Below are 26317 nucleotides of genomic sequence, written 5' to 3' on the forward strand. Positions count from 1 at the left end.
CATTACAGCAAAATAAGGTGTTCTGGGATCACCTCATACTTTCCCAGCCTCAGCCCTGGAATCAGTCATTTCTCTAAGAAGTTGCAGTTGCTTTGAGTTGAGGATGGTATCCAGAAGGTAATATCTAGGGGGAACATTGCTATTGGACTGGCACTGATCTCAGCTCTCAATGTATGAAGCCAGGGAATAGACACATGTGCATGCATACATGTTTGCACGTGTACACACATATTCACGTACACACACATATTTACATGGTTATTTATTGCTATATTGCTCTCTCACATAGTCACCTATATTTAAATCTATATTTCTTTCTATATCTATCTACATATATATTTAAAACCATGCCTTAACAAAATTATCAGTAATGTTAATCCACCACAGGGTTCAAACAATTTTTTGTCTTTCTGCATTTGTAACACCCTTCTTTGCCAATATGAAAACTAGATCCTATTATCCTTAACATATTCAGTTATATGATCAATCCTTCTGTAACCACTCGCCTGTCTACACCAGCACTAATTCCACTCCCCTACCTCCATGCCACAGATAGCTAGAGAAGTTCTAATCTGGAAGCATTCTCTTTAAAATCAGAAAAAAAAATGGATTCCTACTATCATAATTTTCATTTAATTCATATAAAGCAAAGAATACAAAATAAATATGAAAATATGAGTAAGAAAAAATAGAAAAATAATATATTTTGCAGATCACATAATTGTTTACGGGAAAATTCAAAGAAATCACCTGGCTGAGCCAGTTAGATGCTTCGAGACACGTCTTTCATATCACAGGAAATGCATACATCTATGTGAACTGGTCTCTCCATCTCCTTCCCCAGAGCCCCCACCCTGATACTGGTTCTTGAATATACACGACAAAGCATGGAGAGAAGACAGAAGATTGGCTATACCATTTATTTTTACTGTTTTGTTTTGTTCTGTTCACTTTTTCTCTGGCCCACACTACCAAGCAAAAGATCTTATGATCTTCTACTCTTATTAACCACCTATTTTTAGTAACAACACAACCTCTAAGGAAAAAATTGAATGGGGGTATTATGTATACATCTCCTTTAGAAATAGTGGCATGAAATATTAATATTTAATATACAGTATATTCTTATCTGTCAGTTTAATATTGGGTAAATATGGGCCAAAACACCATTGATGCAAATAAGCAACAGTCCATGAGGCACAGGAAGCTAAGGGAATCTCAGTAACTAAATTAGGACAATTTGAACCCAAAGCAAGAATGCCATCAATTGAAAATGTTCATCAAATCTAGAAAACATTAGCGGTGCCCTGATGTCAAATATCCTTCCAGAAAATGGACAGAAGGTCCTCGTGCTGCTCACACACTCAGAAGGAGCACGCACACCAGTCAGAGTACAGAATGTGATACTGAATTGACATCCCAGGTAAACTGCAGAAAAGGACCAATAATAGTTTATGATTAATACATTTTAGAAACTCTTAAAATTTGTATTCTAGTATGTAGCCTGTAGTTGCCAGATCATTCATTAAATCAAGTCACTAAGCACTTATGGAGCACCAAGCCTATGTGTAGGGCACTCTAGCATTAGAGGAGACCATGAAAGAGACACAAGTCTTGGCCCTCATATAACTCTCATTTTGGTGAGGTGAGGAAGATAATAAACAATAAATAAATATGATGACAAAAGGTAAATATATAGAATATCATATACAGATAAGAGCCACAGGGAAAAAAAAATAACGCAAGAAAGGAGGGTTGGGAAAGGCAAGTTAGTGACAGGATAGGCAAGCACAATGTCGCTAAGAAGATGACATTCTGAGTAAAGACGGGAAGAAGGTGAGGGGAGGAGGTAGATAGATCCAGGCAGAGGCAACAGTCACTGTCAAGGACACAGGTGGGAGTGTGTCTTTAGAGCTGGAATGGAGTAGGAGAAGGGAAAGCAATAGGAGACGAAGCCAAAAAGTTCCCGAGAACGAGAAATGTTAGACCATGCCGGCTGTTTTAAGGACTTTTGGTTTTTCCTCGGCATGAGACCATGGACCACTAGAGAGTGAGGAGCACAGAAGTGGGAAGATACATAAAAAGGAAAGTCTGTGGTTTATTCATCCATATGATATTTTTTAAAGTAGCCTTTTGGGATCAGAGTCTCATTCATTTTTAGGGAGTCATAGAGCTCTCTGGCACACTGAAAAACATGGTTAGAGACACTGGGCTATGGGACAAATAGCCATTTAATGGTATATTTTATACAGTGACAATGTTTACTAGATTAAAACAAAACTTCAAAATACTCTAGGGTTATTTATGAATATTTCAGGATCTAGCTCTGATCAGTATGTGTATCTCAGTGCAGACATTGTAGCTTCAAATGCAGAGTTTACATTACAAATTGTAGGCTAGCATTCTTAATGCCATTTTCTTGTTTTGAATTAGAGGAGCTTTGAATTCTGAGTTGAATTTTTCAGAAGCAGATACACTCATATTTTGAAAGGAATCAAAACAGTCTTTCAAAATTTTTTTTACTTATTATGCAAATTCTCAAACAAGACAGAAGTAGAGAGAATGGTAAAAGAACCTAATGTATCCACATCACCTTCAACGATTATCAATACATTCCCAATCCTGGATCATCTGTACTCCTACCCGCTCCTCCACCCAGATCATGGTAAAGCAGATCCAAGATGTCACAAGACAAGACATGATATCACTTCACTAATAATTCACTTCAGTACCAACTTTCAATATAAGGAACTCCTAAAAATTACAATACCATTGTCACACCTAAAACAGTCACCATAATTTCTTAATATCTTCAAATATCCAGTCAGCTTCCATATTTCCTCAGTTATTTTGTAATTTATTTTTATAGTTTGCTTTCACCAGAATCCAGATAAGTTCTGTACATGGTGATTATTATGTCCTTTAATTTTTTTAGTTTATATGTTCCCCAAGTTCATCTTTATTTTTATTTTCTTCCGATTTTTTGTTGAAGGAACAAGACTGTTCTCTATAGAGATGCTCTCCATCTATTTGTCTAGATTCCACTGATTGCATTTTCATGGTGCCGTTTATCCTTAGCCCCCGTGTATCCTGTAAGTTGGTAGTTAGACCCAGAGAACTATTCATATTCAGATCGTGTGGGTAGATAACATTCTTTTCAGCCAGAACACTTCATAGTTGTGTTGCGTACCACCAGTATGTACCTAATCAGCCATTAATAACCATTGCCTAGGTACATTCATCTGTTAGGAGTTGTAAGATTATTATTTCGTAGAGGCATAACTATCTACACTGTGAGGATCAAGGAAAAGTGATACCAGCAGAAGGAAGAAAAACCATTTTAGTGAGGTCAATGTGAGAAGGATGCTATGAACAAATTTGTTTCTAGTGCTCTGTCATATCAAAATTATGTCATATCAGTATGGAGATTCCTCAACAAATCAAGCATAGAACTACCATATGATCCAGCTATTCCACTGCTGGGTATTTATCCAAAGAACATGAAAACACCAATGCGTAAAGATACATGCACCCCTGTGTTCATTGCAGCGTTATTCACAATAGCCAAGACTTGGAAGCAACCTAAGTGCCCATCAAGGGACGAATGGATAAAGAAGATGTGGTATATATACACAATGGAATACTACTCAGCCATAAGAAACGATGAAATCCAGCCATTTGTGATAACATGGATGGACATTGAGGGTATAATGCAAACTGAAATAAGTCAGAGGGAGAAGGTCAAATACCGTATGATCTCCTTCATTAAGTAGTAGATAATAACAACAACAAACAAACACATAGAGACAGAGATTGGATTGGTGGTTACCAGAGGGGAAGCGGGGAGTGAGGAGGGTGAAAGGGATAATTCGGCACATGTGTGTGGTGATGGGTTGTAATTAGTATTTGAGTGGTGAACATGATGTAATCTATGCAGAAATAGAAATATAATGAGGTACACCTGAAATTTATACAATGTTATAAACCAATGTTACTGCAATAAAGAAAAAATTAAAAAAAAATTGTCATATCAAAATTATAACTTATAATACTAACTTTTTGCATATGTACAAAAGAGATAAAGATTTCTGGATAAACTCAGCAGATTCAGTTCCATGGATTTATGTCGCACCCTCATGAAGCTCTACTAAATCAGAAAATAAACGACCCCACAAAGGATTGTAGAAAAGTGGTATAAGAATTGGTCAGATTCCCAAAATCCCGTCTGGGTCAGATGGGCACCCAGATGACTGTCCTGCAACCAGGTGAGGATTAGTTTCTCAGCCCCCAGGGACAGGAGGCTGGCAGAAGTCGGGGGGAAGCACAGAGACCAGGCCCTGGACTGACTGTTGTCGGGGGGTTAGCTGAGTGACGGTGTGTGCACTAAACAGGAAGACACCCTGTGCCTTTCTCCTCCTGGTCCCAAGTGGGAAGCCAGGTTCACTTTCCTCAGGCAGGAAGACCTCTGAGGAGACATCAAAGGCAGAAAGGAAGCTCTCTACAAACGTGGTGGACAGCTGAGAGGCCAGATGGTTACAGGACTGTCTGCAGCCAAGCCCTCCAATTGGCAAGCCTGGCCTTGATATCGATAAGCTTTTTAGTGCCTCAGTCCTACACAGGCACAGACAGCCAAGGATCACTGACAGCTGAAGAAAACCCCCCAACTAAGAGTTGAAAACAAGCAAATAATATAACATTAAAAAAGGAATCACAGAGAAATCAAAGAAAATGTCAAAAAACAAAAGGAAACAAAATCCTTATAATCAATATCCTCAGAGACAAGTTAAAAAAAAAAGAAATAAGAGAAAAATAAAATCCCATGGAAAGTAAAATATTACAGCCAAACTATAATAAAATATAACCAGCAGACAGGATGAATTGAAATAATCTCCCCCAAACAAGAACAGTGCAAATGAATGCACAATAATAGACAATATTAAAACATTAGAGGATAAATTAAAAACTCCTAATACCGACTAACAAAACCCAGAAAGAAGTGGAGACAAGAGTAGTTTTACTTATTTTTGACACCCCCACCCAATAAGTCTCAGAGATTTATATGAAGTTAAAGGCCTATAAACAAATAATGATTTGAAGCAAACACAGATCAGATTATGGATTCTCTTCCATCAAGGCTTTAGGAAGTTCCTGGCTTGTCGTATTATAAAACATCCATCTTTTTATATACTTACTCATTGTTTTTATTTTAGAAGAAAATCATGCTCTTGATTCATGGGGTTTTTTTTAGTATCTTAACTTGATAAAATAGTTGACAAATCTATTCAAGTCAAAATACCATTTTATTACTAGGATGGAGTAATTACAAAATGCAAGCAAGTATCCTATTCCCACCTCGACAGATCTTTCCAGATCCGCCCACTCCACGCAGTACCAGGTATTGTAGGGGAAACACACGTGTAGACGACATGGAACTTCCCTTTACAGAGTTTACAATCAAGTCGAGGTCCAAGACTTTTAAAAAGTTATTAATAATAACCTGCATAAGAAAGAGACTAATTGTTTAATTCTGAGACAATCAGAAAATATTTTCCTGGGCAGAAAGCATTTGGTACGGACTTGAAAAATGAGAGATTTTGATAGTCAAAAAAACTGGAGATGATCTCTAGGAAACATGACAAAGGAGTCGAGGTCCAAAGACGCAGATTTTGGAAGAAAGGTCATGAGAGAAATTCATCTGAGTGGCTGTGGACCAGAAGGATAAGAAGGTGAATCAAGTCACATTGTTGGGGCCTCTGGAAGACTGTGAGGAAGGTGCTGTTATGATCTGAATGTTTAAACAGTCTCAAAACTTTAGAATGCTGGTGTTCATCCTGTGCGTCTAACGGCAGTCTTTACTGATAAGGAGACTGGTCTGTTCTCAGCCTGTGCGTCAACATTAGGCTGTGAACAAATGGAGGTCCACTTTTATCTTTAGTTGCTCTTCAAAAATTTAACATAGGATTCTGGACACCAGAATCTAAAGGATTCTGGATCTAAAACGAATCATGTCTGACTAGGATATACATAATCATCTAGGAAGGACTCAAAGTAGCTACATATATGATAAACAGATTTTTTTTCGTTAATTTTTCTCCATCGATAGTTACCTTTTTCCTAATATGAATATGTTTATTACTTGCAACAAGATTTTTATTTAGGCAGTTTATATAAATGATCAATTATGCCATTTGTACATCAAGTTCTTAGAAATAAATTTTGATGATTTCATCCCAAACTACTATTTCCTACCTTATTTTGTCTTATTTTTAGGATGATCTAAACGAATGAGCCATGCAAGACTACTGGAAACCACTATTTTGACCTGAAAATAAATCTCTTACTATGCTTGAACTGAAGAATTTAGCACATAATTTCTCAAATTATAGAACTCTACTTTTATGACATGTTAACAGGAAATCTGTGCAAAAACAACAACAAAAAGAATTCTACAGTCAAATTTATGTGGTAAATGCTGAATTAAACAAAGCTAAATAGGTTTCTTTCTGAGGGTTCTCTGAGAGCTAATATGAACTGAAAATCAACAAGAGAGGATTAGAGTAGACAGCATTTCCAACCTTATTTGACCACACGGCCTTTAATTTATGTATTTTTTGCAGAATACCCATTAACATCTCTAAACACAATCTCAGAGAGTCTCTGGCCTAAAGGATTAGATTAACCTCTGATCTTTTCTGTGATGTTTCCTGAGTGAGGTGTTAAATAAATCCTCACTAACACTTCAAATCATTTATGAACAAGCACCACCTGTTCAAATATTTGCAATACTAACTTTCATTTTACATTGAGGCATAAAAGACCTCTTTTAAATAAAAAATACATTCTGAAACCATACAATTTACTATTTAGCTAGCTTTAATGTGAAACGTCCATAAAATGTGTTCAAAATGGATAAAAACGTACTGAGAGAGAAAACAGAATACTCACACTAACATTATTTAGTTCAAATCAAAACTTCACATTTCACTTGAAACGTTTCCTTGGAACAGCAAAACCATACAAATGGTTGCTTGTCTATCTTCTGCTCTTAAAATTCATCCAGTTCATTATTTTATCCAAGTAGAATTTATTACCATATTTATTGGAATTTGGGGGTTATTTATAATCCTTGGAGATACATCTTTGTAATTACTGAAAATATTTTTGTTTTAATTATTTGTAACAATCTTTCTTTAAGTATAATGAAATACATGAATACACACAAATATATAAAATTATGTTCATTGGAGAAAAAAATATAATTAAGAAAATTAATCCTGCCTATTCAACTATAGCTATGATGAGCATTTCAATGGATTGGTTTTGAATTTTTCCATCTTTGAATATTTGTTGACACATGCACACACTCATAAACACAGAAACATATCCACAAACCCATACACACCCCCCAAACACACACGCACACACGCAAATCTCCATATTTGCACAATCATCCAAACCCACAAATATACCCTCCCCACAACATACACACTAACCCTCATGCTCTCCACCATACACACCCACAGTCTAAACACACACACAAACACGTACAAACATGCACACATAATTACGAATTGGGCTCACGCTGCATATAGAGCTCTTTTCATCCTTCCGATTTAATGTTAGATCATGAATATTTTTCTGTATCATTAATCCTTTAAAACATGAAGTGTAGTGGTTGCCCAGGATTATTACGTGTAAGTTTACCATCAATTAAACTATCTCGACTGCTGCAAATTTAGCTTGTTTCAAACTGATAATTATTATAAACGAAACTTAAAAGAAGCTTTATATGTAATTCTGATTTTTCTCACATGAAAATTCCTAGAAATGCTAAGGTAGTATCAGCGTGTATAAGTATTTTAAGGTTTGATACTGCCATGTTGCCCTCTAGAAAAGTTGTGCTCCTTTTCACTTCTCCCATAACCCATGTTTGAGATTACCCATTTGCCCACTCTGAATTACAATGATCTTCACCCATTTCATAGGGAAAATTGCATCTTATTATTTCCATTGATATTTATTAGATTATTCGGAAGACTGGATTCTGTGTGTGTGTGTGTGTGTGTGTGTGTGTGTGTGTGTGTGAGAGAATGTGGGAACTGCGGATTCATATTCTTTGTCCATTTTTCTATTGGTGTGTTCCTCATTCTTCTTATGTAGATTTTTTTATATATTAAAGTTTTGAAAACTTTTTCATATAAGGTAAAAATATATTGCTAATTAGATATCTTTCAATTGTGTTCATGGCAAATATATATCTATATATTTTTTAAAGCCCCCATTTGATTTCAATCCAAACCTTCTAATTGTAGAGGAATCATTCTCAAGTTCTGTGGTATTTAATATAAGTTCTTCCATCAAAAAGCATGTTTTGTGTTTTTCTTTGTTAATATCATGTATTAAGGCCAGCAAAGTTTTCTAGTTGTTCTCACACAGGTCGTTTCTCAGTCCTAACTCTACATGGAACTTCTTGTTCTCATGAATCAGGGGCTTCCTAAGGCTCCTCTCACTGCCCCAAAGCTGGCTCTCGAGCCTTCCTCTCCTGGTGAGGCATCTCTGAGAGCTGGGCCAGGGTCTCCTTCACTCACTTCAGTTGTGGAGGGCTTCAGTCCCGGTTATCACTGCCTCCGACCCAGTCCCTGTATAAAGCATTCAGGAGAAATTTGTTTCCTGAAACATATTAATGCAGGAGATACTCAAAGGGCCTACTATTATTTTTCTCTTATTTTCTCAGAAATAAACAGGTTAGATGAAAATATTTAAGAACAGTAAAATGATAACTAGAAATTCAACATCCAGTTTGCTCTTTTCCTTCTTGCTCCTACGGACACATACATGAAAGTAATCTAGAGAGAATAAACACATCACTCAACCACATTTCATAAGGAAATCAGATGGACAAGGAAATTAAAATGAATGATGATGAAGTGTAGTCTGTCAGATCACAGTTTGTCCCACAAAGGCAGTTAAGCACCTCTGCTTAAGACAACTGGTTAACTCTTGAGAGAAAAGGAAAACCATTCAAATTTGTACAATACACATGCAGCACAATTAACTCCAAGAGATTTAAAGGATCACAAATAAAACATCACGTTACATCTTTGCAAAGTAATGGCGAATGCTTATTTAATTTCTCACCAGGGAAGGAATTTCCACGCTTAAAAGGGACGGAAATAGTGATAGATATTTACAACGTCAAATTTAAAACTTCCAAACTTAAAAAAAGGTATAGAAAATTACAAATATAAATAGAAAGAAACTTTACGAAGTCAAAAATAATCCTGGTACCAGAACTTGACAGAGACGTGTCCGTCTCAGCGGGCCTGTGTCTGACTCTCCTCAACCCCTCTGCCTCGGGTCAGGGGAGGGTCATCTTATCCATGTGCTAAGTCCACTCCCTAAGTGGCCTCCTCCTCATTCAATCTTGCCCCCACTGGAGCAGACTTTCCCAGGCTCCGTATTTGTTGTTTCTAACCTATAAAGCTGTTGTGTTTTCTACTCCTGCTCAAAGGAATGAAAAGACTCTGCAATATCTATGGAATAAAATTTAATTTCTGTTCCGTGGCCTACAATTGCTCCACAAGCAGACTCTTCATATCTGAAGTATAACAATCACTCTGCTTAATTTAACTCTGAAGAGGAAACTCTCTCAAATATGTAGAAACTTAAAAAATAATCATCATATTATTTTTAAAAATGACTTTAATAGACAAAGTGTTAATATCTTTAACAGCAAATGGAAAACCATACAACCACAATTTAGAAATTGGCAATGACTACGTATAGAAAATTCCTAGAAGAAATACAAATGACTAATGAACATGAAAATATTCAAACACGACTAATCAAAGAAATGCAAATTAAAACAAAATACTGTTTTCCCCTATAAACTTAGCAATGATTAAAACATGATCATCTTCAATGCTAAAACGGGAGCAGTGAATCAAGCAATCTCATACCCTGCTAACGGTATAAACTGGCAAACCATTCTGGAAACAATTTTGGCAAGATGTTTCAAGAGCTTTAATTTATGATCATACCCTTTGATGTACTTAGAACCAGAAAGATGTGTTTGTACAAAAATTTTCCTGAAGAATTATTTTAATAGACATATCAAAATAACTAAATATAAGCACTTAAAATGACTAAATACTGATACCTGTTAAATAAGATATTACATAGCAATTTAAATGATTTTTATAAACTCTGAAGACATAGTAAAATGCTTATGTTAAATGTTAATAGAAAAAATATAAAGAAAAATATGCATGGTACCAAATACATATAAAAATGATTGCCAAAGAAAGGACTAGAGGTACATTTATTAAAACATAATGTGTAGTTCCTTCTCAGTGACACATTATAAGTGATGTTTATAACATAAAATGGAATAACTTCACTTCTGAGAATCTATGTTAACACCAAAAATATGGGTACATTGCAGATATACAAAGATGTTCCTTAGGCCAAGATTTATAATAGCCATCCCTCCCCCATGGGAATGGCCTGAAACAGCCTGCACATCTAATCAGAAGGCAACTATTAAACTATGGAACTTTCCTACTAGGCTATTGTGGAATCAGTGAAATTATATTCAAAAGCAAAATTCTATAGCATAAAATATTCTATGGAAAGCACTTCATAAAACTCAGCACTTCAAGACAATACGAAGACAAGCCACAGACTGGGAGACACTATCTGTAAAGGGCACATCTGATACTGTCATCCAAAATATAAAGAGAACTCTTAAAACAAACAAACAAAAAGAATAAATCCAAATGAAGATATGGGCCAAAGACCTTAACAGACATCTTACCAAAGAAGCTACACAGATGGCAAATGAGCATATGAAAAGATGCTCAGCACCCTATGTCATCAGGGAAATGCAAATTAAAACAACAAGATACCACTACACACCCATTAGAATGGTCAAAATCCAGAACACGGACAACACCAAATGCTGGTGAGGATGTGGAGCAAGAGGAACTCTTATTCACTGCTGATGGGAATGCAAAACAGTGCAGCCACTTTGGAAGAAAGTTTGTTGGTTTCTTATAAAACCCAGCATACTCTTACTATATGATCCAGCAATCACGTTCTTTTGGTATTTACCCAAAGCAGTTGAAAACTATGTCCACACAAAAACCTGCAGGTGGATATTTACAAAAACTTCATTCCTAATTGCCAAAACTTGAAGCCACCAAGATGTCCTTCAGTAAGTGAACAGATAAACTGTAGTCTATCCAGACAATGGAATATTATTCAGCACTAAAAAGAAATGAGCTATCAAGTCATGAAAATACAAGGAGGAATCTTAAATGCATATTACTAAGTGAAAGAAGCCATTTGAAAAGGCTACATACTATATGATTCCAACTATATGACATTCTGGAAAAAACAAAACTACGGAGACAGTAAAAAGATCAGTGGTTGCCATGGGCTGGGAGAGGGAGGGATGAATTGGCAGAACACAGAAGGTTTTTAGGGCATTGAAAATACTCTGTATGATAATTTAATGATGGGTACATATCATACTTTTGTCCAAATGCATGCAATGTACAACACCAAGAGTGAACCCTAATGTAAACTATGGACTTCGGTGACAATGATGTGTCAACATAGGTTCAGTTGCAACAAATGTGCCACTCTGGTGGGGATGTTGATATGAGGAAGCTATGGGAGCAATGGGAGTACAAGGGAAATCTCTGTATCTTCCCTTCACTTTGCTGTGAACCTAAAACTGCTCTAAAAAAACTAAGTCTTAAAAAAAACTGAATACCCAATATGATTACAACTATGAGAAAACACAAAGGAAGAAGGTAAATAATAAAATCATTAACATAGTAGAGATAAGATTGACGTGACGTCAAGAATGTATTGTTACGTTCTTCTGTATATTTGCATATATTCTGAGTTTTTCAGAGTATACATGTATAACTATTCATATCTAAAAAAGAGAGATGTTAGTTAAAGGGTATAAACTTTCAGTTATAAGACAAATAAGTTCTGGGAACCTAATATACACCATGGTGACTACAGTTAATAATACTCTATTGCATACTTGAAATTTGCTGAAAGAGAAGATCTTAAGTGTTCTCACACAGCAAATAATATGGTAACTATGTGAGGTGATGGATGTGTTAACTAGCTTGACTGTGGTAATCATTTCACAACACATACATGTATCAAATCATCATTTTGTACATCTTAAATATATACAATTTTTATTTGTCAATATATCTCAATAAACCAGCAAAAAAATGTGAATGAGTTTAACAGTTCTTTAGATGCTCACATTCTGTGAGAACACATATTCTAGAGTAAACTAAAGCATGAGCAAACAACATCAAAACAGGAAAAGACAAAACATAGCCAAACATAGCATGCTCTCAAATCTCGATTTGGCCAGAAAACATGAAAAAAAAAAAAAAAAAAAAAGGATGGGTGACAGGGCAGAAAAGTCAGGTTATAACCAGATTACAGAGAAGTCTTAGTCAGGATAAGACATTTGGCTTTTATTATGGAAGCAATAGTTTGTTTTGTTTAGTTTGTTTTTTATTTGCAGAAGAATGACAGGGTCAGAGCAATGTTTTAGTGACTTTTATCTGTACAAATGTATTAGACTCAAGAATTCTAAAGGCAGTTGATCAGATAAGGGGCCAGAGCAATGACCTAAGGACCCAGTGATTGTGGAAAAAAAGAGAAGAATGGGCTTGAGTAAATTGTAGACATAGGATTGTTAAATTTAAAGACCAACTGATGTGAGTAACAAGGGAGATGAAAGTAAGTCTTATGGATATGTGTGTCCAAAGTCCGAATGATTTTGAGAATAAATAATGCTGCACTTAAAGAACATAGGGACATAGGGACATGAAGTGGAGAAAATGGTAAATTTAGAGTGTAGTTAGGATATCCAAAACTAAATTGTTTGTCTTATTTCTCCCCCTTTGAGGCAGCAGTTGTCTTTTCATCCTTGTATGAAAGTATCCTGGCAAAATACATATCCCCTTCTCAATAGAAGTAAATAAACATTCACAAACAAAATGTAATCAACAAGCTGACAACATTACACGGAAGCTAAGGGTCACGCACCATAGACACATACCAAAACGTTCATCATCGTTTTGGCGTGTCCCTAGGACGAGGGTTCTCAAACTCTGGTATGCCTCAGAATCACCAAGAGGGCATTCTAGAAACAGAATACTGGGCTCCACCCCCAAGTTTCTGATCAGGACATTGGGGTGGGGCCAGGAATTTGCACTTCTAACAAGATCCCAGGTGATGCTGATGCTGTGGTCTGGGGACCACCCTTGGAGATCCACTGCGAGAACCACATGACCCTAGGAACAGGAGAGAGAAACTATTTTAAGTAACTGTGGGTAAATGACATATAGTCAAGAGCTAACATCTCAAAAGATAACTCTGGAGCAGGCTGCACACAAGACTTTTAATGATACGGTAAAATGGCGATTTGAACAGGTGATGTTTCATTATTTAGGCATCAAACACTGAGGTCCAGAGAACCTAGACTGCAGTGTCCAACTGAACCTAATACTCACCCTAGATAGTCGCTAGAGCAAATTACTTTTTTAGTGAGGGATAGAAATGAAAGCAATACAAAAATAGTTAATAACTAAATTTTCCCTTTAATATATTGATTCTTGATACATAATAATCCAGTTTATGGGGTGAAAAGTAGAAAGTCAGACTACATATGAGTTACCTAAAGTCTGTGCTTTTCAATAATATTATCAATAATAAAAAGCAAAATTAATATCTTCTAAAAACCTGTGATCCTGTTTTATAAAATTACTATTCAATTTTATAAGTGCTGGATAAGCAAGCTACACAGTTTTTCTGATTCAAAAATTTGCCACCCACAAACCTATTATCCAGGATTACTCTGGGAGTCATACGAAGTTGCATAGACTACAAAACCCTAGATCTCAGAAATCAAGTTCCTCCAAGACATCTAGTGAAAGATCTCTGGCATTTACTACCTGGCAGATGTAGGAGTCAGATAACCTTTCCAGGGCTCAGTACTCTTACTGGCAAAATGAGGACAAAAACTTCCATATTCAAAATATGCTGAATTGAATTAGGCGATATATTTGTCAGTGCCCAACACAAAGAAGGACTTCAATAAACATTATTTAGATATTTTGCTTGAAATATCTATAACAGTATCTTGAAACCAGTTGTAAAATTCCCTTTTTGATCCTTCTTTGTACCCATGACGGATTTGAGAAAAGAAAATGGAATCAACACACCAGAAAGACTGAATAGATTCTGTAATGATTCACTAACACGGTTTTATCCAACCCAAAACTGAGCCAATACTTAACCCAATATAGGCATAACATTATTAATTCTCTTATCAATATGAGATTTCCAGAGTGTGCTGCAGTTTTTTTGATTAGCTTTATATGTACCTTCCCTAGAATCAACTGAAAGTAGAATCTAACTTGATCCGGCTTCTCTTTACCCAAAACTCTTAGGCAGAAGCTCAGCGTTAGCACAGGAAGGTTCTAAAGAGCACATATTCCACCCAGTCTAGAAACGAAAGGCCAGTGGCAGCAGAAAACAAAACAGCTCCTACGCATGTCATGTCTACACCATGCAGATCAAGGCTCATGAGAGCCACAGAAGGTCACTGGTATGCCACCCAGGTGACCAGCTTGTCAATAGTAAAGGTTCCCAAGTCTTATACAGCTTAAATAACACCCGTGAAAATAACCAGCTGGTTCCCTCTCTTCTATACCTAAAAACATCAACCTCATCAAAATTATTCTAACTTCACTTAAAAACATGTTCAAGTTGAAACAAGTTCTCTATTAGGATGTGGCCATTTAAAAAACTTTTTTCCTCAATATATTTTTAATATGATAAACATATATGTATTTTTAGAATATAATCTTGAAAATGTCATCTTCTGATTCATCATCCTATCTAAAATATATTACAGCATTCAAGATTCTAACATGAAACAGTGCTAATGATACTTCCTGAGTCAAGATATTTTAAAATTTTGAGTTTATTTTGCTGCAGAGACATCAACCCATAAAAAAAGGGAATGGATTGGGGAGGAAACCTGTAGATTATCATGATTACTTCTCGAGCCTTTCATCTATGAAGATCAAAGTTCACATATGGGCAAGTGAAGAAGTGGTCCCCATCGTCAACTTAAACCTTGATGGATATTTAATGCCAATGTGAACTTCTAAAATAGCTTTCATCTCAGATTTCAAAGTGATTTTGTAAGAAACTATGTTTTACTTCTCTAATTGCATTGACTTAACCATATACTTCAAAGAAAACCATTCTACAGATGGGAAAACTGAAGCAAACTTCCAGTGAATCAGGGACCCACAAAAACGACACTTCTTAGATTATGTAAAACTAGACAAATGGTTTCCAAACTCCACAGAACTATATTTACTCCGTATTAAACAGACTATATATTTTTGAGTTCTACTTATTATATATCAGATCATTTCTCAGGATCTTTCCCAATGGAAACACCACAGAGCCGCTTAAAGAACGGGATTCCAGACCAAGTGACCCACACACACTTCTGTATGGTGAGACTCTTCACAGACACACACAGTCACAGAATATTCTTAAGTGTTCTAAAGATTTTTAGTCTTCAGAGAAAGCACTGAAGTCTCCTCCACATCTGATGTTGAATATATGATTCCTTTCCCTGGCAACAGAGCCCATGCAGGTCAGCAATACCTATTGCGCACAGTGAAATGAATCAAATACTGTCAATAGAAACAGCAAATGGATGTGCAACATAGGCTGACAACTTCTTTCTAAGCAACAACTATGTTTAGCATCCAGTTAAGGCAGTGTGGAACAGGCTCGATAATAAGACAGGCAATTCTTGCTTTTGGTGAATTCAGAATCCACCTAGAAAAATAAAGCATTCACATACACAAAACAACTTGAGAAAAAGCAGTGATTAGCACAGGCCAATAATATACAACATATGCAAATGTTGTGGATCATAGGATTAAAGAGGTTATCTAAGTGTACTCCAGTTAAGAAGGAAGATCCTCCGTCAGGAAGCCGTAACATCGGGTCAAATTCCCCCCTTTGATCTTGGCATTGATGCTAACGCCCGATCCACGCATTCCTGATAACGGTAGCTTATTTTCATGTTTCATTACTTTTTTCACAATCCTTAGTTTCTTCTCTCAAAGACCTAAACTCTACAGAGTTTCTAGACTTATCTTCCTAAGGCCGAAGTCAGATCTTGGTATAGGGAGTAAGAGAGATTCTGGAGTCAAAGGATCAAGCTTTGAGCCCTGGCTCTGCCATTTATTACATGACCTAAGCGTCTTTGAGCAACTTACTTAACGTCTCTAAGCCACAGATTATTCATCTGTTAAATAGAGACAATAATGCACCTACTTTTAAAGTTTCCATGAAGGTTAAATAAAATACGAAAATTCTTAGAATACTCAGCACCTAGTAAATGTTCAATAAGTGTGAGATTGTTTTAATTATACCCCTTCCCCACAAGTAAAGGCCTTTCAAGTTGCCTATCAGATAAATCACAAGCTTCTAAGCCAGAAATTCAAGACCTTTCACTTTATAGCACAGCCTGCTGTTCTAGTTTCCTATCACATGCCCCTGCTGGCAATCCGTGTTGCAGCCACACCAGATGGTGGACCCTTCTCTACATGCTCCTCATGATGTCCTATCCCTCTGCCTTTGGGTAGTTCCTTCCATCAGCCTCAAATGCCCTTCTCGTCCCACATTCCCCTCATCAAGTTCAAAGTTCAAGTTCTTGATGGTCAAATCCAAGTGCCACCTCTTGCATGAGACGCCTCTCATGCTCTGACCAGACACAGAGTCTCCTTCCTTTTAATTCCAGGAGCCCATTCCATCTGGACAGACGAGCACCTTCCACCACAGAAGTCGAGCTCGTCAGTGTCAGGGTCTGGCCTTCTTTCTCCTTTCAGTGACCAAAGCTACCAGCACACTGTCTGCACAAGGCAGGAGGGAAACATATGCTGAAGGAAGGGAGAACAGACTCAGCACAAGAACTGTCAGGACACAACTTCTCCCCAACACGGAACCTCTCACACTGCAAAGTGTATTCACTTGTGAACACACATCGAAGGTACAGGATACGAGAGCACTGGGCTTTCCAACATTATCCAATGACTTTACTCGAAAAGTCCCCACAGTGGGCATCAAATCTAGTTATTTCATAGCAATGATTCTATTTTATGGCCAACCATGCAAACTGACATATATTATGTACAAATTCAAGGAGCTAAGTCTAGCCTCTTGAGAATAGTATTATTAAATTAGAGATACCTAGCAATGAATGATTAAATCAGTGTTTCATGGAGTGTATGCTTCAATAAATCTCTGAGAAACACAGATTTATGCTCATTTTTTAAAGCTGGAAAAAATCCTAAATCACTTATCCTTAATAAAACAACATAAAGTGGGGTTGTGCTCATATTACCAAACAGCAGACAGATAACTTAGAAACTCATTTAATTAGCCAAATATGTTTATTCATGTGAGTCTGTCATCCTGCAGCCCTAATTTCCTCTAAAATATAAACTAGAATTTGGGGTATGCCACAGATCTAAAATGTGGTATTCATGTTTTCCTGAGAGTTTAATAAAGTTAAGGTATTTTGGCAAAAGTAAGATATAATCCAAATTGAGTGAACACAATTACGTTCTTCCCCATTCATTCCAGGAATAGATTTGGCCTCAGGACTGATGTACCCAAGCTCTTCCCACTTCAACGGCTCAGGGTTCCATGGTCTCCTCTGCAATTACTTTAAAATTCATGCGTGCTCTCTGGTTTAATCATTTAACTAACTTTTCTTCCTTGACCTGTCTTTAACTGCAGTAGATCTTTTGTTTCCTTCAAGAGACATTAGGACAAATATAGCAAGTCCAGGGTTAGGCTCTGACCTCGACTTGCAGACACAATCAGAGCGGGCCCCTTTTAACTCCGATGACTCAGTGAAGCAGACCTGCCGGAAGAGAAGGGCAGTCAGGAAAGGTCAAAGACTAATGGGGGAGGGGGGGGTGTTAGGCGGCCTTTGAAAACCCCAAAGTATATATTGCCCTTTATTCCACTTACTCGTCCATTTCTTAAATGTCTTTCAGAAAGTAATATAATGGGGTTACAGCATTACTCAAGTTACCACGTGTGGATAAATAAAGCTTAAACCCTGGATCAGGTGTTCTTAACCTGTGGCCTCAGGGAAGGCTTCAGGTGGTCCAGCTTCCCTGAAGTGTGTGAAAACTGTGTGTTTATGCACATTTCTTTCTTTCATAAACACACAATTTTCACACACTTCAGGTACACTGCAAACAATGCAAACTATTATCTCAGCATTTAGTATACGTTCTCTGAAAACAGTGGAATTTTAAGAGGAAAAAGTAGGCAGAGCACTAAAGAGAAAAGTCTCATTGTTTCCACAGATGAAAACAAAACGTTTACAGGATGACTAAAATGCTAAGCGTTTCCTCTAAAGCATCTATCATTTTTCAAACATAGTCCGTTTGATAAAGGGGACAAATTAGATGACGATACAGCGTGAATCCTTAGTTGAAACTATTCTAACTGTAAAAGCCTACCCCATTGTTGCGTACCATTTTCTGCATGTCTTTTCATTCAGTTGGAAAAAAGTAAAAAATTAACACTGGGTAGAAGAGATTATAATTGTTCTCCCAAAAATCAAATATGGAAATTATACACTGAATAACAGAAAAGTAACTAGTCTGCTCTACTTTTATGCATTTTTTAAAGCCTGGGTAAAAGAAAATGTTAGGGATTTATTAAGAAATTCCTTCTTTTGCAAAATGACCTTAGGTGATCTGATCTACATACAAACTCTCCATCTTCCAAAACTGCATGCCTGCAGACTCAGCTCACAAGGCTGTGTAAGGCCCTTCCTGCCTGTGTGCTCAGGGTCTCCTTCCCTAGTGCCAGGAGAGCTGCTGAAAGGTGTCTGTTATGCAACATTGAATGAGGAGCACAGGAAATAGAAGTGACCCCCAGCCTGTATCCTGGGGACCTAAACGTCAACTTATTACTAACCAGCTGTGATGGTTAATTTTACATGTCAACATGGCTAGGCCATAGTACCCAGATATCTGGTCAAACACTAGTCTAGATGTTGCTGTGAAGGTATTTTTTAGATGAGACTGACATTTAAATCAGTAGACTTTAAGTAAAGCAGAGCACCCTCCATAGTGTGGGTGGGCCTCATCCAGTCAGTTGAAGGTCTTAAGATAAAAAAGACAGTCTTCTCTTGAGAAAGACAGAAGTCAGATTCCAGACTGCCTTCAGACTCCAGCTGCAACATCAGCTCTTCTCCAGGCTGCCTGCCTACCCTGCAGATTTTGGACTTGCCAGCCTCCACTATCACTTGAAGCGATTGCTTAGAATCCTTCTCTCCCCACCCCCACGCCCCGTATGTGTTCAGTTTGCTACTCTGTACAATGGGGTAATAATATATCAGATATACCTCGTGTTATTGTGCTCGCCTTATGTGGCTTTGCAGATATGCCTTTTTTACAAATTGAAAGATTCTGGCAGCCCTGTGTCAAGCAAGTCTATGTGCACCATTTTTCCAACAGCATCTGCTCATTTTGTGTCCCTGTGTCACATTTTTCAACTTTTTCAACTTATTTCAACATATTTCAACTTTTTCATTATTATTATATTCGTTTGGTGATCTGTGATGAGTGATCTTTGATGTTACTACTGTACTTGCTTTGGGGTGCTATGAACTGCACCCATGTAAGATGACAAACTTAATCAATAAATGTCATGTGTGCTCTGACTGCTCCACCAACCAGCCATTCCCCGTCTCTCTCCCTCTCCTTGGGCCTCTCTATTCCCTGAGACACAACAATATTGAAATTAGGCCAGTTAATAACCGTACAATGGCCTCTAAGTGTTCAAGTAAAAGGAAGAGTTGCATGTTTCTCACTTAAAATCAGAAGCTAGAAATGATCAAGCTTAGTGAGGCAGGCATGCTGAAAGCTGAGACAGGCCGAAAGCCAGGCCGCTTGTGCCAAACAGACAAGTTGTGAATGCAAAGGAAAAGTTCTTGAAGAAAATTAAAAGTTCTATCCAGTGAACACATGAATGATAAGAAAGTGAAACAGCCTTATTGCTGATATGGAGAAAGTTTTAGTGGTCTGGATAGAAGATCAAACCAGCTACAACCTTAAGCCAAAGTCTAATCCAGAGCAAAGCCCCTAACTTTCTTCAATTCTATAAAGGCCAAGAGAGGTGAGGAAGCTGCAGAAGAAAAGTTTGAAGCTGGCAGCAGTTGGTTCATGAGGTTTAAGGAAAGAAGCTGTATCCATAACAAAAAAGTCCAAGATGAAGCAGCGAGTGCTGATGTAGAAGCTCCAGCAAATTATCCAGAAGATCTAGCTGAGACAATTAACGAAGGTGGCTACTCTAAACAACAGATTTTCATTGTAGATGAAATAGCCTTTTATTGGAAGAAGATGCCATCTAGGACTTTCATAGCTAGAGAGGAGAAGTCAATGCCTGGCTTCAAAGCTTCGAAGGACAGGCTGACTCTCTTCTCAGGGGCTAATGCAGCTGGTGACTTGAAGTTGAAGCCAGTGCTTATTTACCATTCCAAAAATCCTAGGGCCCTCAAGAATTATGCTAAATCTGCTCTGCCTGTGCTCTATAAATGGAATAACAAAGCCTGGATGATAGCTCATCTGTTTACAACATGGTTTGCTGAATATTTTAAGCCCACTGTTGAGATGAACGGCTCAGAAACAAAGATTCCTTTCCAAATATGACTGCTCATTGACAACGCACGTGGTCAACCAAGAGCTCTGATGGAGATGCACGAAATTAATGTTGTTTTCATCCCTGCTAACACAACATCCATTCTGCAGCCCATGGATCAAGGATTAATTTTGACTTTCACGTCTTATTATTTAAGAAATACATTTTGTAAGATTATAGCTGCCATAGACAGTGATTCCTCTGATGGATGTGGGCCAAGTAAGTTGAAAACCTGGAAAGGATTCACCATCCTAGATGCCATTAAGAACATCCATGATTCACAGGCAGCATCAAAATATCAACATTGAGAGAAGTTTGTAAGAAGTTGATTCCACCCTCATGGATGACTTTGAGGGATTCAAGGCTTCCGTAGAAGAAGTAATCGCAGATGTGGTGGAAACAGCAAGAGAACTAGAATTAGAAGTGGAGCCTGAAGATGTGACTGAATGGCTGCAATCTCATGATAAAACTTTAACAGATGAGGAGTTGCTTCATATGGATGAGCAAAGAAAGCGGTTTCTTGAGATGGAATCTACTCCTGGTGAAGATGCTGCAAAGATTGTTGAAACAACAAAGGATTTAGACTATTGCATAAACTTAGTTGATAAAGCAGCCGCAGGGTTTGAGACAATTGACTCCAATTGTGAAAGAAGTTCTACTGTGGGTAAAATGCTATCAAACAGCATCGCATGCTACAGAGAAATCATTCATGAAAGAAAGAGTTAATTGATGCAGCAAACTTCTCTGTTACCTTATTCGAAGAAATTGCCACGGCCACCCCAACCTTCAGCCACCAGCACTCTGATCAGGTGGCTGCCATCAACATCAAGGCAACGCTCTCCACCAGCAAAGAGACGACAACTCACTGAAGGCTCAGATGATGGTTAGCATTTTTTAGCAATGAAATATTTTTAATTAAAGTATGTACATTGTATTTTTAGACATAATGCTATTGCACACTTAACAGACTAAAGTATAGTGTAAACATGACTTTTACATGCACTGGAAACCAAAAAATTTGCGTGACTCACTTTATTGCGAGATTCACTTTATTGTGGTGATATGAACCCAACCTGCAATATCTTTGAGGTAGGCCTGTACTTCATAAATTTTTTAAATGATTAAAAGAGATAACGTATGTACAGTGCTTTATAAACTATATAAATATTAATTATTAATAAAGCTTCATTGAAAGGATGTTCCTCCTTTGCTTTATCTTCACGTTATCTTCAGTACAGAGGTAGCATCTACGAAAGAGCGACTAACAAGGAAAAAGGCACCTTAGAGAATATCAGAAGTTATAAATACAGGTCCCACCATTAATCTTCACTAACTGAGCACATACTATGCACTGGGCATTGTAATTGGACATTAATGTGTGTTTTTCATTTAATATCCCAACAATCATAGAAATTTGGATAAATTACAATTCCCATTTTTATATGTGGTCACTGAGTCTTCAATATGTCAAATAACTCAACCATGATTCTAAAACTAAGAGTGTGCGAAAGCAGAACTTCAAACCCAGAATTTTCTGACTGTATTCTTAATCACTGCAGAATACTGCATTTCAGGAATAAAACAGTTTCAATCTAAATGATTGGAGATAAGAAACACATCAAAACAATTCAGTTAAACCAATTAGAATTACAGCTAAAGTAGCTTCCATTATTGTAGGACAAAGCCTATCAATCAATTATCAATTACAAAGAATTGTGAATTACCTACAAACGTGGCAATATTTCCATATTTCCCTCTTTTCTAGACTGCCTTTCAATTTCTCCTTTATGCTTGTTCTATTTTTAACATTTGGAATTCTTTGCATGTAAACCTGTACCATGGAAGCCTGAACTGGCCCTTCTCGAAGGCAGGATAAGCTGGCATCTGGTGATGAGACACCAGAGACAGGTGGCACCGCCCCATCGAGTCTCTCTCAGCCAGGTCCCGAGCCAGAAATTCCAATATTTTTTTCTCTGCAACTGAAGTAGGTTTTTACAAGTCTGTATGTCTTTCCACTCTAAAAAAGATTATATCTATATCTATATACATGTATATATATACATATACACACACACACATATATGAAAATTCTAACACCTTTGTGACCCTTTTTTATTCAGGTGACTTCCACTCCCTCATTGCACCAGTATAAAAACACTGGCAGAGGGATATTTTCTAGAAGAGGGCATTGGAAGGTGAAGTACAGTGGAGAACATCTGTTTTCACTCTCTGCTCACTTATTCTTGGGACTAGCACAGCTCCACAAATAAAGATGTTGATAGACAGACAGATGCTGAGAGCTAGACAGAGAGAGATGTATCCTCACTTAGACGGATACATTTTAAGCCAACAAAACTCAAAACTAAGAAAAATAAATGCAGAATGTCCTATCCAAGGTCACTTAATTTACGGTTAAAGAGTAGACATCAGAAGAAAGTGGTGACGGAAAAATAACACAAAAACAAAAGTATAGTCAATTACTTTTTTCACATCCCCTTTATCTAAGAGTCATCATAAGAAAAGGACAGATTAATCTAAAGGGAATCTTTTTCTATGCAAAGGCAAAGTGATTATATTCTACTCTCTCTTCCACACTGTCTTTACGAGGTTTTCACTATAGTTTTAGAAGATTTCCAATGCAGAGTTAAACATATAGTTTTACATTTACTACAATTTTTAAAGTAGAAATAGCAAGTAGTGATTCTATCAATATCCAAGCATCTCTTCAGTATTCCTTGTTGCCAAAAAGCATGCCAATAATTATAGACAATTTTCAGACCTCTATGTGATAACACACAAATGTCTACTGATTTGAAAATATCTAGGACAGTCTTACACTAATTTTTCTAGCTGCAACCTTATAATTTGGTGTTTCCTTACCCCCAACCTGTCCAGATTTTATTACTGCTAATGTTTCTAGGGAGCGGTAAGTGTCTGACAAATGCTTAAAGCCCTGTGTAAATCCATCAACAGGGAAAACATAAACGAATTCTGTTATATCCATGTGATGGAATACTACTCAGCAATAAAAAAGGAAGGGGTTACTGATACATACAACATGGATAAATCTCAAAATGGTATGCTGAATAAAAGAAGCCAAACACAAAAGAGTTCATACAGAAACCCTCCATTTATGTAAAACTCAATAAAATGATAACTAATCTATAGTGACAGAAAGCAGGTCAGTGGTTGCTTTGGGAGTCGGGGGGCAGGCAGGAAGAGGGGCTTACAAAACCAGTGTACATACATCACAACTTGTCAAACCGTACACTTTAAATATGTGCAGTTTATTGTATGGCAGCTATACCTCAATAAAGCCATGGCTAAAAGCTCTGTGTAAAGAAATATGTTGCAATATACCTTTAAACTTCTCCATTCATTCAGTCTTCTTTAATTTGTTGAAAAGTACTGAGTGGACAAGATAGGCAGGATGGGAATTCAAAGATAAACGAGTTACTATGACCCCAAGGCTCCCACAATCAATGCTGGGCAAGAGACACGAAATTAACAAATTATGGTGAAGTTGCTGTAAATACGATTTTTAAAAGCTGAGGAGTAATTACCTTTTTTCTGGAAATATTACAGAAAGCTCTTACAAATCATCATTCAAATATCGACTCCTGGATGAAGTCTTTCCTGCCCATACTATCTGAAAGTACAATCCTATCCCTCCGGCAAGTTGATTTTTCTCCACAGCACCCATCACCATCTGAAAACGTTTTACTCATCCGCTCTGTTTGGTATCCACACACCCTCACTCACGTACGTGAAATTAAACTCCACAAGGGTAGAGATTTTGTCTGTTTTGTTCACTGCTGAGCTGCCGTAACTTCCAGGACAACCAAGTCCACAAAAGGTGAGAATCAACATTTTTTCCTGAGTCAATGAGTGAGTGGACTGAAAGTTTACAGTGGGGCAGATCCTCAGCTGGCACTGGGGACTAAGGCAGTCAATTCAACAGACACGGTCCCCGCCATTACGAAATGTATGTGTACATGCAGTGAATAATAAAAAATAAATAAAATACAATCACACCTAAATAGGACTGGACTTGTCAAAGAAAAGCAGAGAATAACAGGAAAGGCTGTAATAGGGCGAGCTAATCTGGGATTATGGAGTCTGGGAAGCTCTCTAGGAGGAAGCAACATTGACTGAGATCTGGAAGGTAGGTAAGAATCATCCAGGAGAATGTGGTGAAAAGAAGTGCCCTCATGGAGAGAAGAGTGTGGGTGGAGGCCAGAGGCAGAGAAGAATTCAGCACATCCTAGGAACAGAGGAAAAGTAGGACAGCGTGGTAGGGGAACAGTAGCAAGGGCAGAGTCAGACAGATGAAAATGAAGAGGTGGCAGCAAGACGATGCCTCACGCAGGAAACGTGGAGGATTCCATCCTTTCTCCTCAGACTGCAGGAAGTCATTTACGGCTTATATTTAAGCAGAGGAGTAGCATGATTAAACCTGCTCTGTAAACGGATCCCTATGCTGTGTGGATAATGAACCGGGAGGAGGTCAGAATCAAGTCTAGAGGACCAACTGTGAGGCCCCTGCAGTGATCCAGGAATTGCACCAGCCCATCTACGTCTTCTGGGCTTATTGGCACAAAGTTGTTCATAATATTCTCTCATTAGCAGTCCACTTCCTGTGGTATCAGTAGTTACATCTCCACTTCCAGTGTATTTGTGCCTTCTCTTTTTTAATTATTAATCCCACCAGAATTTTGTCTATTTTATTTCAAAGAACCAATGTGGCTTTGTGGATTCACTATACTATATGTGTATCATATGATTATTTTTCAACTTCATTAATTTATGATCTTATCTTCACTATTTCCTTCTTCCCACCTTCTTTGGATATAGTCAGCTATCCTTTTCTAACCTCTAAATTGGCTGCTTAACAAATGAATTTTGAACTTTCTTCTTTCTAATGTACCATTTGAATTGAAAATTTGTATTTTCCAAAACATTACTTCAGCTGCATCCCACATGTACTGACATATAGTAATTGTGTTTTCATTTGTTTTATAGTTTATAGTTTCCATTATGATTTCTTCTTTGATCTCTGAGTTGTTCAGAGGCATGCTTTTAAATTCTCAAACGTGATTTTTCTTACTATTTTTATTTCTTACTTCCAACTTACAGCATTGTCAGAAACTGGGTTCTGCATGAAACATTTTTAATATATTGAAGCTAACTTGAGAGTTCACCAACAGTTGTTTTTGAATAATTTCCCATATATTGTTGATAAATATGTGCATTTCCCTTGAGAGTGGATGAAATTATGGAAGTAGAGAGTTTAATGTGGTAACAAGAGGAAGAAGACCCATTCCACCCTCTCCACCATACAAATACAAACATTTGCCGCACGTCTGAGAATGCTGACATGCATGCACTACCATCAGCCGGACAGAGCTGTTCACTGGCTCTGTCTTACTCCTCCGTACTGTCACAGAGTCCCTTTGTTCTTCACCTGCGCCCACTGTTCCACAACAACCCCTGTTCTCATCTAGCTAGC

General features: G+C 37.4%; 1 protein-coding gene and 1 pseudogene across 3 annotated transcripts in view; one reads left to right on the top strand and one right to left on the bottom strand.

The window, feature by feature from the left end:
- The window catches only part of MMP16 (matrix metallopeptidase 16), a 292273-nt gene that overhangs the window by 173739 nt on the left and 92217 nt on the right, over positions 1 to 26317 (bottom strand). The window lies entirely within an intron of this gene.
- Positions 19935 to 21687, top strand: LOC131396609 (tigger transposable element-derived protein 1-like; annotated as a pseudogene).

Source organism: Diceros bicornis, chromosome 33 (genome assembly GCF_020826845.1).
Source record: "Diceros bicornis minor isolate mBicDic1 chromosome 33, mDicBic1.mat.cur, whole genome shotgun sequence".
In the NCBI taxonomy this organism is placed as follows: Eukaryota; Metazoa; Chordata; class Mammalia; order Perissodactyla; family Rhinocerotidae; genus Diceros; species Diceros bicornis.